The sequence below is a fragment of the Crocodylus siamensis genome, chromosome 4 (assembly GCF_052110815.1).
Source record: "Crocodylus siamensis isolate JL-2025a chromosome 4, ASM5211081v1, whole genome shotgun sequence".
Classification (NCBI taxonomy): domain Eukaryota; kingdom Metazoa; phylum Chordata; order Crocodylia; family Crocodylidae; genus Crocodylus; species Crocodylus siamensis.
The window spans coordinates 126,086,082-126,103,377 of record NC_143398.1 but is presented as its reverse complement, the minus strand read 5'-3'; the positions used below and the strand labels follow the sequence as shown (position 1 = coordinate 126,103,377).

The 17,296-nt window shown below is 47.1% G+C and overlaps 1 protein-coding gene across 16 annotated transcripts in view; it reads right to left on the bottom strand.

Moving 5' to 3' along the window:
• The window catches only part of PPFIBP1 (PPFIB scaffold protein 1), a 207,340-nt gene that overhangs the window by 165,713 nt on the left and 24,331 nt on the right, over positions 1 to 17,296 (bottom strand). The gene's annotated exons all lie outside the window — the stretch shown is intronic.

Sequence of the window (17,296 nt, the reverse complement as noted above, 5' to 3'; positions counted from 1 at the left end):
TTGCACAGAAAGTTATATAAATAATTTCATTCTGGTACTAAAACACAGTTAGTAAAAACAGAGAATGGTGACAACGTGAAACTGTTCTGGACAGCAAAGAAAGACTGCTGGTCCCAGTGAACTGAAATTCCTTCTTTAATTTCAAAAGGAATAACATTACCTTTTTGAAAATAACCACAAGGCCTAGAATTTCCATAAGTGGTCTGTGCAACACATGTATTAATATGAGAAACACCATGTTCTCTCTCATCCAAGACAGCTCCACAAGCACCAGACTGCCACCTATCATCTCCATTTGGCTCCAACAGGGAGAGTGCCCCTCCAGCCCCAGCACCACTTCATGCATTACCCAGCTATACTGTGCCTTACGTAAGGGAAAATGGTGTTTGTGTCTGGTCCAGGTGAGCCAACAGGGAGGGGGCTCAGCATTTTGAACAACAAACCTAGCTGAAGTTAGCCCTAAGGAACATGGTGGACGCAGAGTGAAGATTTAAGAAGAGAAAGGTAGAGACGGTTGGCTGGCACAGCACAAAAAGAAACTGAAGGAGCCACGTGAATACAATTGTAAGAACAGACTGACGCCAACTGAGTGGAATGGAACAAATCCATGCATGGTTTGCAAACAGAGTCAGACATTTCAAACAGCCTTTGATGACTGCAAAGCCACCCCATTTTAGCTGCTACTTTCTTTTTGAACAGAGAGCTGTTTTCTTCTTATGAGGGCAACTGCCAACGTGCAGTACCTAGTTTTTTCCAGAGTCTGTGTTCAAAGGAGCTGGGAATCTGCAAACTACTAAACCATATGTTGTTTCAGGGTGGAGGGAAGGGGAGGGGAACGACCAAGAAACACAAGATGTAACATACCATAGATATTGTCTTGCTCCTTAAACAATAGTAATCCTCAGAGATACTGAAGCAACGGTGTTTGTCAGAATATATTTCTGTTCTCTGCCTAAGGCACAAGTATCACACACACACTTCCTTTATAATATGCTTAGGACAAAGAAATGCTCAGAAACAAAACTGCAATTTATTCCATAGCTCCATTTTATTCCATAACTCCAAAAAATGCCACTTTGTGAAGCCAGGTAAAGTGGGTCATTATAAAAGGTCTTGTAAAAGTTAATATTTTATGAAGCGAGTCTTGTGGAAAAATGACTAAAATCATTTGGGAAGGTTTATGCCCTTGATTTTACTGAGGGCTACATTTTTTCACAATAATATAAACTTAGAAGTCAAGGCACAAGCTGGACAAAAGAGCATCGCCAGGGCCAACTTTCCACTTGCCCCAGTGGTAAATCAAGCATAATTTCACTGAAATAAAGTATAACTCTAAAACTGGCCTAACAAAGAAAAGAATGAGACCTACGTAAATACCGTTCTTATGTAGGATTGTAGCCACACGCAGTAAAACCATTTATCCAGCTCACTCAAACTCTGAGTCACTAAGATATTAACTGGTATTTAGCCTGCAGTGCACTGCAGTGCTGCATTCAGGCTTCCGTCCACAAACTCTTGCCTTCTAACCTCAGGTCTGCTACTAACACACTCAGCAAACTTGGGAAAAAAATCAATTCACCATTTTGCCTCAAATTCCCCAATGGCAAAAATGAGATGCTTAAGTGCAAGATCATTAGAAAACCAAAAGTTACTCAACAGTATTCTCAGGAGACGGAAATAAATACTGGTGTCCAGTGTCACTGCTTAGGAGTACCCAAACAGGAATTTAAGAAAAACATGCCCAGCACCTGTACAAGAGTTGAAATAAAGGTGCCTTAACCCTATGATTCCAGTTCTAGGACTTCACTGTAATGTGTTTTACCTACCTACAAGACAAGGGACTGGCTTTGACTCTAGGTGATTTCCAGTCACAATGCTCTCATACGATCGCAAAGAACTTATATCTTTTCCATTGGTCAGCAGTGTTCAAAATAGAAGGTTAAGATTTGGACCTAACTCTTCCCTTTCAGCTAAAGGTCCATATGCATGAGAAAGGTGGTTTCATCCCTTTCCTTGAGCACATGATGCCCATAATTACATATATGTCACATGACTTTGTATACAACCATTTATCCCACAAAAAAGGAACAGGCAGCAATTGCAAGCCCCAGGCAACACAAAAAAGCAAGTTAAGAAGCAGGCTTCTGAATTGTAAGGTTCTAGTTGTGGCAGAAAGCCACCTTGTTTCTCCCCAAAATCTCTACCCTGTGACAGTGACTAAAATCTCTGAGCTGCAACCATTTGATTAGGGTGGGCCCTGCACACAGGGGACCGCACCCTCGGCCTATTTAGGTAACTTGAGCTGGCTGCATTCCTGAGGGAGGGGGGAAACCTGCTCCCTCTGCCTACTGTGACTGGCATCAGCCACCTGGGTGAGGGGCATCTACCTGGGGAGCTGGAATCTGCCTGGTAACAGGTGATGTATTTCAAATTGGTTGGCTGACAGCCAACTGGGGCTGACCTCCACTGGACCAAGTGAATGAAGTCACAGGGGCTATATAGGTTGCGGGGGGAAGGAGGCTCTCTCTCTTCGGCCATGAGGTGAAGCAGCAGCAAAGCAGGGGAGACAGAGAAGCCTTACCATCTGAACCTAGCTCTCTCTCTCACCCCAAGACTCCAGAGGGGAAACTCAACCAGCCTCTAGAAGATGCTTGTGAGTAAGCTACTCAATCTGTTTAGGTATTTAGCTGGCAGTAACACAGATGCGTGATCAAAAGGCTACCTCGGCCACACGGTTTGCTCTTTAGGATTTCTAAGATATTGCTCAATCCTGTACCCTAGTTTACCCTACCCCTTGTAAACAATAAAGTTCTCCTTTTTGACTGGTGTGGGAGACTTATTGAGGGGTGGGTCTAAATTATGCCTAAGAGACCCCTTAGGTCTGCAAACTAAGGGAGACTACTTTTTGCCCCCTGACTTGGGGAAGCGCCCCAAGTGCCTGTACTGGGTCGAGTACCTGTCGGACTATTAGGCCTGTGTTTCCCCGAGGACACAGGGCCGAGACAGTCCCTTCTCAGGATGGTGGCGACGACGCTACCCCCAGACTACCGAGTGCGCTCTGGGAGAGGGGTTGGCCGAGCATAAGGCGCCCCTAGGGAGGCATTCGGAGCCCGGAAGGTGGGTGGGCGCAGGGAGGTGGGCGGCTCAACACAGGAGCACCCCCTACTGGCCCACCACACTAGTCAAGCAGCTTACACACAGTTGCAGAAAGTTTCTTGGCCAACCAAACGTATTGATTCCATATGCAAAGGATGACTTCTCAATAAGAGCCTACATGCTCTTATTTAGTCCTGAGACAGATATACTAAGCATGAGCTATAAGTTTTAATATACACCTTTCAGATACTCTTAAAACATGTCAGATATACAGTTAAAACACGGAACCTAAAACCAATACCACATGTGAAAACTAGAACTATTTTGGAAGAGTGAATTTAGCATACACTAACATCAGAACCTATCAAAAGAGTCCTTTGTCTGTTGCTCTAATTCTCTTCTGCTCCTAGACATGATGTCAAGCTTATACATTAGGGCTGTGCAAAATTTCGGCAGCCATTTCATTTCAGAGGTGTTTCGGGCCATTTTGGTGCCCTAAACACTGAATCCAAATTAAAATGGAAGGCTCAGAAACATCTCCGAAACAAAACAAGGCATCTGAAACATTTCAGAAAATTTCAGAATTTTGGAGCCGGACTTGCAGGGAAACAGGTGTACAATACTGCCCTGCAGGGAGCAGAGATCTGTGCCAGGGGTCTCTTCATCACTGTTGCCTTCCCCCTGCCGCCCCAGTGACGTGGGGCTGCACAGAGCGGGCAGCAGTGGTGAGGAGACCCCTGCACAGATCTCTGTTCCCTACGGAGCCAGGTTGTGCAGCAGGGCAGTGCTGGTCCTTGCCACACAACCTGGCTCCACAGAGAGCAGAGATCCAGGGCTACACAGGGCAAGCAGCAGTAGGAAGGAGACCCCTCTGCTCCCTACGGAGCCAGGTCAGAACACAGTCCTCCAAAACGGACTAATCCAAAATCGAATCAAAACACAGCCGCCATTTTGCACAGCCCCAGTGTACGTGCCCAGCTGAAACAAAGTATTTAGTCAGACTTCCACTAAACCATGGATGGAGGTTTACCTTTTTACATCTAGCAACAGCGTGCCTTGAAGCATGCTGAACAACAAGGAAATAAAGTCCATGATGTAGGAATATAGGAAAGTGAAAGAAAGTATCAAACCAGAGAAATAGGAAAGGCAGCCAGCCAGGGTCAATAACAATGTTTTCACCTCATAAATGTAAAAGGACCAGATTCTGATTTCTCACCAGTTTTTACTGCCTTGTAATTTATGACCTTATGTTGGCTGATCAAGGTCAGAATTAGCCCCAGAGGATCAGATTCTGCCAGTACTACTTGTCTGGAAACATGGAGAGAAGGTGTAGGGTTGTGCTACCTCCACCTGAAAAATTTCTCTGAAATCTTTCAGGTCAGTCCCATCCCTCTATGGCAGGAATTGTGCAGAGGCAGTCATATGATGGGTCATTAGTACAGCCCAAATACTTGCAGGATTCAGTAATAAGAACCCCTCACTCAACCAGCAAAGATTTCATACTTCCAGCAGGAACAGTTAGAACTGTGGGGAAAGGAACAGAGCAGCACCCCTGCCCAAAAATAGATAGAAGCAAAATAATATAAATAATAAATAATCATTTCAGAGATGAAAGGCCATCTCTGATCAACATGGGAAACCAAGGGATTCTCTCCTCCACTCTGCTCCTCTTGTAACCCATGGGTATCATAAAAAGGCAAAAAGCAGCCAGATTTTCCTAGCCAGATTCCAGGTCCTCATGCATAAATCTGCCCAAGCCACTACAGCAAGAGCACACTGCATCCCAGATACACAAAGCTGGTAGCTAGCCCCTTAGAAAGAGCAGCCAACTGGTAGAGGTTAGAGCAGTTCACAGGGCTACTGGGCACACAGTCTGAGGGTTGTAACATACTCCCATCTCCTTTGGCTTGTTGAGAATAAAGTCAATTAAATCAATTATTTATACCATACCATAAGTAAAAAAGTTAACCATGTTACATGCAATATAGTGCATACAACATTTGGGAACTAAAATTTTTGCATAGTATTTCTTGAGGAAAAAAAAATCAAGTCAAGTAAATGCAAGATACCTGACAAATAGAAGGCGTCAAATAGTACAGTTTGTCTCACAAGCATTCTCCAGCAGCCATTTCATTACGTCACCCTTTTTCCTACCTAAGAAAGGTCAACGTGTAACTTCTTTTTTCTTTTTTAAGATTTATGGTTTCCCCCAAATGAAGGGCCCTTTTATGCCAAGAAAAAGCAAAGTGAGACTTCCTTATCCTATAAGATACTGTGCAAACTTAATGCAAAAAAGAAATCATTGTTTTCCTAGTCTGTTTTAAAAGGGAAAAGAAAACGAACAAGGAGCCAAAATTATTAGTACAGGCAACAGAAAGCAAAGAAGAAGGGTCATTGAGAGACTGTATTCCCAGGAGCTATTTTCAAATACTTTAGGAAACACCAAGCACTAGAGTTGTACTTCCCGTGACCTGTAGCACTGGGTGTTTAAAAATTTAAAAAGTCTTTGAATCTGAATAGCTCATTCCACCCACGTTCTGTGTAAGAGGTGTAGTAGAACTACAGTACTGAACTTGGAAATGCACTTCATGTGAATCAACTGAGAGGCTGAAAGATCTCATTTGAGTGACTACTCATGGGACTGTGAAGTGCCACTAATCAGCAAAGCAGTGTCAGCAGAAGGTAGGAAAAATCAAACCTCTACATGGAAGCATGATGCATACCATCTTTGCAAGCAAGTTACTGCAAAGCAAACTAGCCTGGTCTGGAATGGAGGAAGGGAAAGAGGGATAGAAAGGAAGGGAGGGAATATTTATATAGCCACAAGTAAAAAGAAAACTAATGAGATTCTGCGGGTCTTGCTTTCACTCTTCTTCATACAGTATTCTTAGATATTTCTGTGCAGGAAATTAAGTTTATGGTAAATCGAGTCACGTTTTAGTACAACAGTTCCCAAATTTTTTTCCAATGGTGATCCCACCTGCATTCAAATAAGAACAACTTCATCTATACATTTACTGCTGTTTGCATACCAACAATTAACAAAGGGCAGGGGTTTTCTGTACCACAGCAGATTTATCCATATGTCTGCAAGTACCCTAAAGTAAGAGCTAAACCAGGGCAGCTCAAACAGCTTTTGCTTACCACAGGCAAAAGACGACAGAATCAGGAACAATTACAAAGGAGGTGCTGAAATAATTTAAAAATTCCCAACCACTGTTAATTTCAGGTGCAGAGACCATTCTTACTGTGGGCAAGTGAAAATTGAATGGAGTCATCTGCCCCTGTTTTACTTCGCATAAGATGTCTCATTTGTCACCAGGTATTGTATTTTCTCACATACAATACACCCAAAATATAATACACACATTGTTTTTTGAAAAGTAGAACGACAAAAAAAAAAAAAAAAGATTCTTTCAGATTTATAGCTGCACAGAGCAGGGGCAGAGCCTAATTTTCAACTAACTCAATCTCCCATTCCTGTTTAGCTAATGCTGAAGCACTAGTTGCTGCCAAAGACTGGTCTCCATGGATGAAAAGAGCTAAAGAGTCTTCAGGGCTGTGAAATAGGAGAGAGACCCAAAACAGCTAGCAGACCTGTCCTAAGAAAGGTTAACGTAATACTAGATTTAAGAAGGAGAAATAAACCCTTTTATAATCCATTAGGTCCACTGACTCCTTCAGCTGCCTGAATAGTAATGCCACAGCTAAGCTACTACAGAGCAGGAATCAAAGCAGGGTAGGTATCCCAGGCTGAAAATCAGTCTTCCCTACTTCATGCACATGCCCCATTTTGGGGGGAAAGGACATGTTGTATGAGAGAAAACATGGTATTTCAAGGCAAAGCAAAACTACCACAGAGCAGATGAGGCATGGAAGTTAATTTCAACCTGTTAATTTCAACCACACAAGGCAGGTATTGGGGACTACGCAGGGGACTCCCAACCTCACCCTGAACTACTGCAACACTATGTGAGATTGTGACCTTCAGTTTGGAAAGCACTATTCTAGCATATTCAGGACAGAAGGTGCTTCTAAATGATACAAGAAGCTATACATAGAAGACATTTTATAACATAAACAAAGGGTGCTCAACCCTCGGGCCAAATCTAGCTTACAGAGCCATGGCATCTGGCCCAACCAGGTTTCCCACGGGTTGGGAAATTTGGCAGTGGAGTAGCGATTCATACTTCTGCTGCTTCCCCAATGGCCAAATTTCCAAGCCCCATGTAGCCAGGTTAGGCCTGGGAAATTGCCACCCAACCAGATCATTCCCCCTCTGCACTTGCCCCATGCACCAGTATTGAACTCACCAGCAATCCAAACCCAGGTAGAGACCTGGTACTGCTCTTCTGGCCCACAAGGCAAAAAAGGGTTGGGTACCCCTGAAAAGCTAGTGAGGGTCACTACATTATTGTAATGCAGCAAACTTTTGAGTGGAATGGAAGATTATAACAGCATACAGCAAAACAGTTTCATAGCTGATAGGGTCAGAAGGGACCTGAGCAGATCATCAAGTCCAACCCCCTGCCATGGGCAGGAAAGAATGCTGGGGTCAAACGACCCTGGTAAGGTGATTATCCAGTCTCCTTTGGAAGACCCCCAGGGTAGAAGTGAGCACCACTTCCCTTGGAAGTTGGTTCCAGATCCTAGCCACCCTGATTGTGAAGTAGTGCTTCTTGATGTCCAGCCTGAATCTACTCTCAGGCAATTTATGGCCATTATTCCTAGTTACTCCTAGTAGTGCTCGGGGGAACAGGGTCTCTCCCGTTCCCTGCTGGTCCCCCTTAGTAAATTTATAAACAGCCACCAGATCCCCTCTCAGCCTTCTCTTCTGGAGACTGAAGTGGTTCAGGTCCCATAGCCTCTCCTCATAGGATCTGCCCTGCTGCCCCCTGATCATGTGAGTGGCCCTCCTTTGGACCCTCTCAATGCTATCCACATCCCTCCTGAAGTGCAGCGCCCAGAACTGGATGCAGTACTCCAACTGCGGCCTGACCAATGTCACATAGAGAAGGATCACCTCCTTGGACCTGCTTGTGATGCATCTACGGATGCATGACAAGGTACAGTTAGCCTTCCTGACCGCGTCCTCACATTGTCGGCCCATGTTCATCTTGGAATCAACAGTGACTCCAAGATCCTTTTCTGCCTCTGTGTTGACAAGAAGGGAGTTCCCCCAGCCCATAGGTATGTTGCTGGTACTTCCTCCCCAGGTTCAGTACCTTGCACTTGTCAGTACTGAAACCCATCCTATTCTCATCCGCCCACCCCTGTAACCTGTCCAGGTCTAGCTATAGCCTGTCCCTCCCTTCTAGAGTGCCCACCTCTCCCCCTGTCTTAGTGTCATCCATGAATTTGAACAAGATGCTTGTCACCCCCTTGTCCAAGTCATTGATGAAAATGTTGAACAGTGTGGATCCGAAAACCAAGCCCTGGGGGACCCCACTGCCCACGTCTCCCCAAGTTGAAAATGACCCAACCACCACCACTCTCTGGCTGTGGCCCTCCAGTCAATTTGAGACCCATCTAACTGTGTAGGCATCAACGCCACAGTTGCCCAATTTTTTGATGAGAATGGGGTGAGGCACAGTGTCAAAGGCCTTCCTAAAGTCCAGAAAGACTATGTCCACTGCAACACCTGCATCTAAGGATTTTGTGACCTGGTCACAGAAGGCAACCAAGTTGGTCAGAAAGGACCTGCCCCCAAGCATAAATCTCCCCTGCTGGTCCCTCACAGATGTGCTCCTGAATAATTTTCTCAGAGAGCTCCCCCAGGACCGAGGTAAGACTAACAGGCCTATAGTTTCCCAAGTCCTCCTTCCTCCCCTTTTTGAAAATGGGGACCACATTGGCCCTTTTCCAGTCCTCTGGCACCTGGCCATGAGCACTCATAAAGCCATGCCAGGGGTCCTGCAATGACCTTTGCCAATTCCCTCAGCACCCTGGTGTGGAGAACCTGCTGATTTGAACACGTCCAGCCCCACCAGAAGTTCCCTAACTAGGTCCTCTCTGACCCTAGGCCTGGCTGTGCCTCGCCCGAGTCCGTCTGGGGGGGAATGTCCTGGTTCCTGCGCAGAAAAATGGAGACAAAGAATTTTTAAAGAGGTCAGCTTTATCATCTGGTGCAACCACCAGATTGCCAAGTGTGTCCTGCAGGGGCCCCACTTTACGCGGTGCTTTCTTTTCACTCCCTATGTATTTAAAAAAATACTTTTTGTTATCTTTGATCCTGGTCACAAGTCCAACTTCTGTCTCCGCCTTAGCCTTCCCAGCAGCCCCCCTACAGTCTTGAGCAATGGAGCTATAATCCTCCTTGGTGATGGCCCTTCCCTTCCATTGGGTGTATGCCTCATTTTTAGCTTTTAGACTTTCCCAAATGCCTTTAGTGAGCCATGGGGGCTTTTGAGCACTCTTGCCCCTTTGACTCGCGTTGGGACTGTCACCCTTTGGGCTCAGAGGATCATCTCCTTAAAGAACAACCACTCTTCTTGGACTCCCAACTCCCCTACCCTCCGGGACTTCAGTGCCTCCCTGACTAATCGCCTTAACTCACTGAAATCAGCCCTCCTGAAGTCAAGGGCTGCTGCCTTGCTGCAGGCCTTTGATACCCTGCGTTGGATAGTGAATTCCAGTAGGCGATGATGGCTATCGCCCAGGTGGTCAAGAACCTGCAGTCTCCTCACCAGGTCATTGCCTATGGCCAGGACCAGGTCCAGCAAGGCATTTCCCCTGGTGGGCCTGTGCACCTCCTGGGTTAGGTGGAGGTCCTGTATCTCAGTTAGGAACCTACGTGAGCGATTAGACCTAGCTGACTGCTCCTCCCAGCAGATGTCTGGATAGTTTAGGTCACCCATGAGGACCATGTCCCTTGACTTAACTGCTTCTGCAAGCTAACCTGAGAAGTCCCGGTCCAGTTCTTTTTCCTGGTTGGGTGGTCAATAGTAGACACCCACCGTTAAGTTCCTTTCCCCCCGACCCCTTTTTATTCTGACCCAGAGCACTTCAGTTTGCCCCTCCTCTGACCCCGTGCTGTTTGTTGAGGACGTGTATTGCTCTTTGACGTAGAGCACCCCAACCTTTCCTCCCTGTTCTATCCCGCCTGAACAGTCTGTAGCCCTTGTTGTTTACCGCTCAATCATGGGTTGAATCCCACCAGGTTTCAGGTGAGCCCTATTAAGTGAGCCCCACAGTGCCTGCTTCTAACTCCAGATTTCATTCAAACCTGCTACAATATGTGAACATGCAGGAAAAGTATAATAAAAATGTTGTTTCTCAGGCTTATTCATTTTTGCACTTAATTAAAGTAGTTATATGGTCATCTCCCTCACTGGCAGTATGAGAGCCTGGTTAGGCTAGCTGCTGTTCCTTCCTATTGGTATTTATTAAAATCAGTGGGACTCAATGCAGGCAAAGTGATCTAACTCTATGGTGCTTATTGCTGGAATGAGGCATAGGTTATCCAGATCTTGACTGGCACATTTGCCTCCTAAATGGTTATGTTTCCCTCCAGCTGTGTAAGAATCATCTCATTGTTCATCATTGCCATTGTAGTAGCTAAATTAATAGGGAGTGCTGCAAACTGAATAAGAAAGTCCATTGAGGTGGGGGTGGGGTTGGTCCTTGGCTGAGCTGTGGTGAAAACTCTCTTGGAAATCAGTGGGAACTGCCAGGGTTACCTTCCTCTCAGGACCAGGTCCTGGGGCAACTGAGAACTGTAATTATTTCAGAAGAATGGAGAAAACCAGATCAGTAAAACCTGCTTTCCTGAAAGTGCTTCAGGCCTATTAGATTAGTGAGTGCCAGAGAATGGTAGATTTTAAGATTGTGAAAAGCTTGGTTCACAGACAGAATAAGCAGCCACCTGCATGTGTTCAGGTAATTATTTTCTCTTCATTGGCTGCATAATTGGAATAGCAAACCATAGTGTTAATTTTTTAGGCCGAGCTTTGAACAAGATCCCACCACAAAGCAGGCGATGAACCTTGATTTGTGATGCACGGCGATTGCTTGTCTCGCTAACAAATTGAGTTGACAAGGTTTTTAAGGCTCTAAAAAGTTGCTTTATGGAAGTTTAACTGCTTCACTGTGATTTAATGTGTTACTAGGAGACTCATGGCTTGGATAGTGTAACAGCTGACGTAGACATTTAACATTATTCCAGGTAGAAGCCAGTATACATACTTCCTTATGCACGCGTATAAAATTGTTTTTAAAACAAAAATTCTAGAGATCGAATTGTTTCTCTCTAAAATGTTTTTGTCGTTTTATATGAAGGGAAGTATACAAAAACATTTATGTATCTCCATACTAAAAGCCATTTCCATGGCTGAAATCCCCTGTGAACGTTTTTTAGAGGAGACAATGAAATAAAATAATGTAATGCCTTTCCAATTTGACAGATGGATTTTTTTCCTTTTATTTGACCAGTCAGATGAAGTTAAAACACAGTCCTTGGCCACTACAATAAGGGTGAAGTTACACATTACGCTTAGACCATACTAAGGGCACGTAAAATGTGAGTGTCAGCATGTTAAAGCTTCTTGTGCCGAATGCTCTCTGAGTGTCTCAGTTATGCCACTTCAGGAGAGGGTTAACTCTGGGCTGTGCTACCTAGATCATGTTAGGGCAACTTCAGTCTGTTCCACAGAGATAAAATGAGCAATCTGCAGTTATTCCACATCCCAGAATGCATTCATATCTCCTCCCTTCCTCCTTTCTCCCCACCCCCCAATACCAACCGGACTAGGGATACAGCTTCGGCATCCTGGCTTCTAGCCCTGCCCCTGCCTATTAGTTCCAAGTCAGAGCTATGCAGGCAAGCAGCTGTATTAACACTATGTGAGAGCTCACACCATGTTTTAACTTTAATACCACTTAAAGTACAGTAAATCTGTGGAATGCTAAGTGTAATGTGTAACTTCACCTTTAAGTGTATTTGTGTTATCCAGGGGTTCTGACTAAATTCCAGCTCAAGCAAATGTCATTACAAAGTTATCTCAAGAGTAGTAAGTCGAGCTAGTCTGGATCAGGTAGGAGTGGCCATGCTAAAACAAAACAAAAACATTTTGAGTCTGGCTGGGTATTGTGTCATAAGGTGCTAAGCCTGAGGGACGTATTCCATCCTAGTGCTATAGGAGGCTGAGCTGCTCTCTGAATCTTTTTACAAAAGATTGTGAGAATTTCTGTCCTTTCTGAGTTCTTGGGATGGGAACTGTGGAAAGGCATTGGAGGACTAGCACTACTTGAGTGCTGTTAGTTTATATTCACATTACGAAGAGGATAGCAGCTGTGCATATTCAGACTTAGTTTATTATCCCTTTTGGACTTGTCAACTCAAAGTAAACGTGCCAGGTCCAGTTGAAGGGTTTTTTGGTGCGGATGGGACTTCAGTTCAGTTCAGTTCAGTGCTTGACATAACTTTGCAGTGCTCAGCTAATGGGCCTGTTTAACATGTTTATCATTCCATACTTGCTATCATCCTATTGTGTTGATAAACCTGACCTCTTTAACAAATTCTTTGCCTCCATGTTTCTGAGCAGTGACTGGGACATCCCCCCCAAATGGGATTCCAGATGGACTCAGGAGAGGCACAGCCAGACCTAGGGTCAGAGAGGACCTAGTTAGGGAACTTCTGGTGGGACTGGATGTCTTCAAATCGGTGGGTCCAGATGATCTCCACCCAAGGGTGCTGAGGGAATTGGCAAAGGTCATTGCAGGACCCCTGGCATAGCTTTATGAGTACTCATGGTGCTCTGGCCAGGTGCCAGAGGACTGGAAAAGGGCCAATGTGGCCATACAAGGAGAGGCAATGAACCTGAACCTCTTCAGCCTCCACAAGAGAAGGCTGAGAGGGGATCTGGTGGCCATCTATAAACTCACCAGGAGGGACCAGCAGGAAATGCGCGAGTCCGTTTCCCGAAGCACTACCAGAAGTAACTAGGAATAACGGCCACAAGTTGACTGAGAGTAGGTTCAGGCTAGGCATCAGGAAGCACTACTTCACAGACAGGGTGGCTAGGATCTGGAACCAACTTCCAAAGGAAGTGGTGCTTGCTCCTACCCTGGGGGTCTCCAAAGGGGGCTAGACAATCACCTAGCTGGGATCACTTGACCCTAGTACTCTTTCCTGCCATGGCAGGGGGTCAGACTTGATGATCCGCTCAGGTCCTTTCCAACCCTACCAACTATGAAACTATAAGACTGCAGGATGGAGGATCGCAGAGAATGCATCAAGAAGTCAGTTTGTATACACCTAGCTATACTGCTAGTTACAAATATAGAGTCCTTCTCTTGTTAACCTAGGCATGAAGTTCCAGGGAGCGTGACTCAAGACATCAAGAGAGTGCAACTAACAGGAAAACAAAGCAACAAGAAAAGAACAAGATTGCACAGGCAAAAAGACTGAGTAACGTGATCCCCAAAGGGGAGTGCCCTAACGTCCCCGCACTCCCAAAGTCTCCATGGAGACGGACCCAAACAGCACTGGCAGGGCATGCGGCTGGGCAGGGAGCTGCTTTGAGGCCAAGGCTGGGATCTTGCAGCGAAAACAGCCAGGGCAGAGCCTTGATCCACCACCCAGCAACACACCCTGCCAGCGCCACTCAGGCCAGTCACCATGGAGAACCTGGCCCTGCACTGTCATGGCCCTGCCTCTCCTAGGGTCTCCATAGAGACTGTCTGGAGTGACACAGGCAGGAGCTTCTGGGAAATGGAGGCCAGCAGCCAGCTAGATCCACCATTTTGCCCAGACCTGCACTACAGCAACTCCCAGGCATCAAGGCAATAGCCCACAGCACCCTGATAGAGAAAAATGTCAAGGAACAGCGATCCACCTTCTAAATAGGTGTTTGGAGCTGTTTGAAGCCTCTTGACTTCAGACACAGAGAGCTATTAGGGAAACAGCCAGAAAAAATATTTTTTTTTTTTTCAGCTGGTGTTTTCGTCGACCCTCCCAGTCTTGGGCTATGGGCTGAAGAGGGAGAGGAGGATCCACGCAGTGAACCAAAGACTGCGGAGCTGGTGTCATCGGGAAGGCTTTGGCTTCCATGACCACAGCCCGCTCTTTGGCGAGAGAGGCAGCAAGCTGCTGGGAAGAGATGGCCTCCACCTCTCTCCCCTGGGGAGGAGGCTCTTCTCAGCCAGACTGGCTGACCTGCTCCACCGGGCTTTAAACTAAGCCCGCTGGGGGATGGGGGGACTACTGCCACTGCTGGCCCGCTGAGCGACCCTTGCAAAGCCAGCAGACCAAGGCACTTAAGGGAGCCCACCCCTGCCCCAGCCCTGGCACAATCTGCGGGCAAGGCAACAGCCCCCGAGGAGACACTTGCCTGCCTGTACACTAATGCCAGGAGTCTGGGCAACAAGCAGGAGGAGCTTGTCCTCCTGCTCAGTGCAAAGAATTATGACGTCATTGGGATAACAGAGACCTGGTGGGACTCCACCCATGACTGGACCACGGGTATAGAGGGCTATACCCTGTACAGGAGGGATCGTGTTGACAAAAGGGGCGGGGGTGTAGTTCTCGATGTGAAGGAAAGCTACATGTCCCTGCAAGCTGATGTTGGCAACCGGCATGGACAGCTAGAGACCCTCTGGGTAAAATTTTGTGGGAAAAACGGCACAGGGGACACAATGGTGGGAGTCTACTACAGACCTCCCACTCAAAGTCCTGAGCTTGACCAGGAGTTCGCCCGGGAACTGACTGAGGCCGCTTGCTCCAGGGCCTTGGTTGTCATGGGTGACTTCAATTACCCGGACATCTCCTGGGAAGATCACTCAGCAAAATCCGAGCGGTCGCAAAGCTTTCTCTCATTCGTGGATGACCTCTACCTGACTCAAGAAGTCTATGGGCCAACGAGAGGCAAAGCGCTGCTCAACCTCGTACTGGTTACGGGGGACGACCTAATCGGTGACCTAGTGATCAATGGGAAGCTGGGTGACAGCGACCACGAGCTGATCACCTTCACCGTCCGCCATAAAGCTGGCAAGTCAGTCAGCAGCACAGAAGTCCTTGACTTCAGAAAAGCCGACTTTGACAAGCTCAAGAGGTTTGTCGGTCAGGCCCTCAGGGACCATGACCCCAGGGAGATGGGAGTTCAAGAAGAGTGGTTGCTTCTCAAGGAAGCAATCCTCAATGCACAAGCTAAATCCATTCCAACACGGAGGAAAGGCAGCAAGAAGGCACAGCAGCCCTCCTGGCTCTCCAGGGACCTAGCGGACCTCCTGCGGCTAAAAAGGAAAGCCTACAAAGGATGGAGGACGGGATTCACCTCCAAGTAGGATTATTCTGTGCTGGTCCGGTCCTGCAGGGAGCAAACCAGGAAAGCCAAGGCTGCAACTGAACTCCAACTAGCTTCAAGCATCAAGGACAACAAAAAGTCCTTTTTCAGATATGTGGGGAGCCGGAGGAAAAGCAAGGGCAATGTTGGACCCCTGCTAAACCAGATGGGGCAACTGACAACTGACCCCCAGGAAAAAGCCAACCTATTAAATAGGTACTTTGCGTCAGTCTTTCATCAGTCCCATGGGACGCCCATGCCTGCTATGGACAGGGAGATCCGGGTGATGGGGATCCCCTACCCTCCATAAATGCTGACCTCGTGAAGGAACACCTTGAGAAGTTGGATACCTTCAAGTCAGCCGGCCCTGACAATCTGCACCCCAGGGTACTCAAGGAGCTGGCGAGAGTCATAGCCCAGCCCCTAGCACGGATCTTTGAAAACTCCTGGCGCTCTCGTGTAGTGCCCGAAGACTGGAAGAAGGCCAATGTGGTGCCGATCTTCAAGAAAGGGAGGAGAGTGGATCCGGCTAACTACAGACCCATTAGCCTGACTTCTATCCTGGGGAAGATCTTAGAAAAGTTTATTAAGGAGGCCATCCTTGATGGACTGGCCCAGGCTAACATTCTAAGGGATAGCCAGCACGGGTTTGTTGCGGGTAGGTCTTGTTTGACCAATCTCATTTCCTTCTATGACCAGGTGACTTATCACCTGGACAGGGGAGAAGAGATTGATGTCATATATCTTGACTTCAAAAAAGCCTTTGATCTGGTATCCCATGATCACCTCTTGGCCAAACTGGCCAGTTGTGGCCTTGGGTCCACCACGATCCGCTGGCTGGGAAACTGGCTCCGTGGTCGGACCCAGAGGATTGTAATCGATGGCAGTCACTCATTGTGGTGCCCTGTGACCAGTGGGGTCCCTCAAGGCTCTGTCCTGGGACCCATACTGTTCAACATCTTCATTAATGATGTGGACATTGGAGTCAGGAGTGGACTGGCCAAGTTCGCCGATGACACCAAACTTTGGGGCAAAGCATCCATGCCAGAAGATAGGCGGGTGATCCAGGCTGACCTGGACAAGCTCAGCAAATGGGCGGACGAGAACCTGATGGTGTTTAACACCGAAAAACGCAAGGTTCTCCACCTTGGGAGGAAAAACCTGCAGCATCCTTATAGGCTCGGCAGTGCTACGTTGCATAGCACTACAGAAGAAAGAGACTTGGGGGTCATCACTGACCACAAGATGAGCATGAGCCTCCAACGCAATGCTGCGGCTAGTAAAGCGACCAAAACGCTGGCTTGCATCCATAGATGCTTCTCAAGCAAATCCCGGGACATCATTCTCCCCTTGTACTCGGCCTTGGTGAGGCTGCAGCTGGAGTACTGCATCCAGTTTTGGGCTCCACAATTCAAAAAGGAAGTGGAGAAGCTTGAGAAAGTCCAGAGGAGAGCCACGCGCATGATCAGAGGTCAGGAAAACAGATCTTACGATGACAGGCTGAGAGCCATGGGACTCTTTAGCTTCGAAAAGCATAGGCTCAGGGGTGATCTGATGGCCACCTATAAGTTTATCAGGGGTGACCACCAGGATCTGGGGGATCTTGTTCACCAGAGCGCCCCAAGGGATGACGAGGTCGAACGGTCACAAACTCCTGCAAGACCGTTTCAGGCTGGACATAAGGAAGAATTTCTTTACTGTCCGAGCCCCCGAGGTCTGGAACAGTCTGCCAGCGGAGGTGGTTCAAACACCTACATTGAACACCTTCAAGAGTAAATAGGATGCTTATCTTGCTGGGATCCTATGACCCCAGCTGACTTCCTGCCCTTTGGGCAGGGGGCTGGACTCGATGATCTCCCAAGGTCCCTTCCAGCCCTAATGTCTATGAAATCTATGAAATATGAAAAGAGCCCTATGAT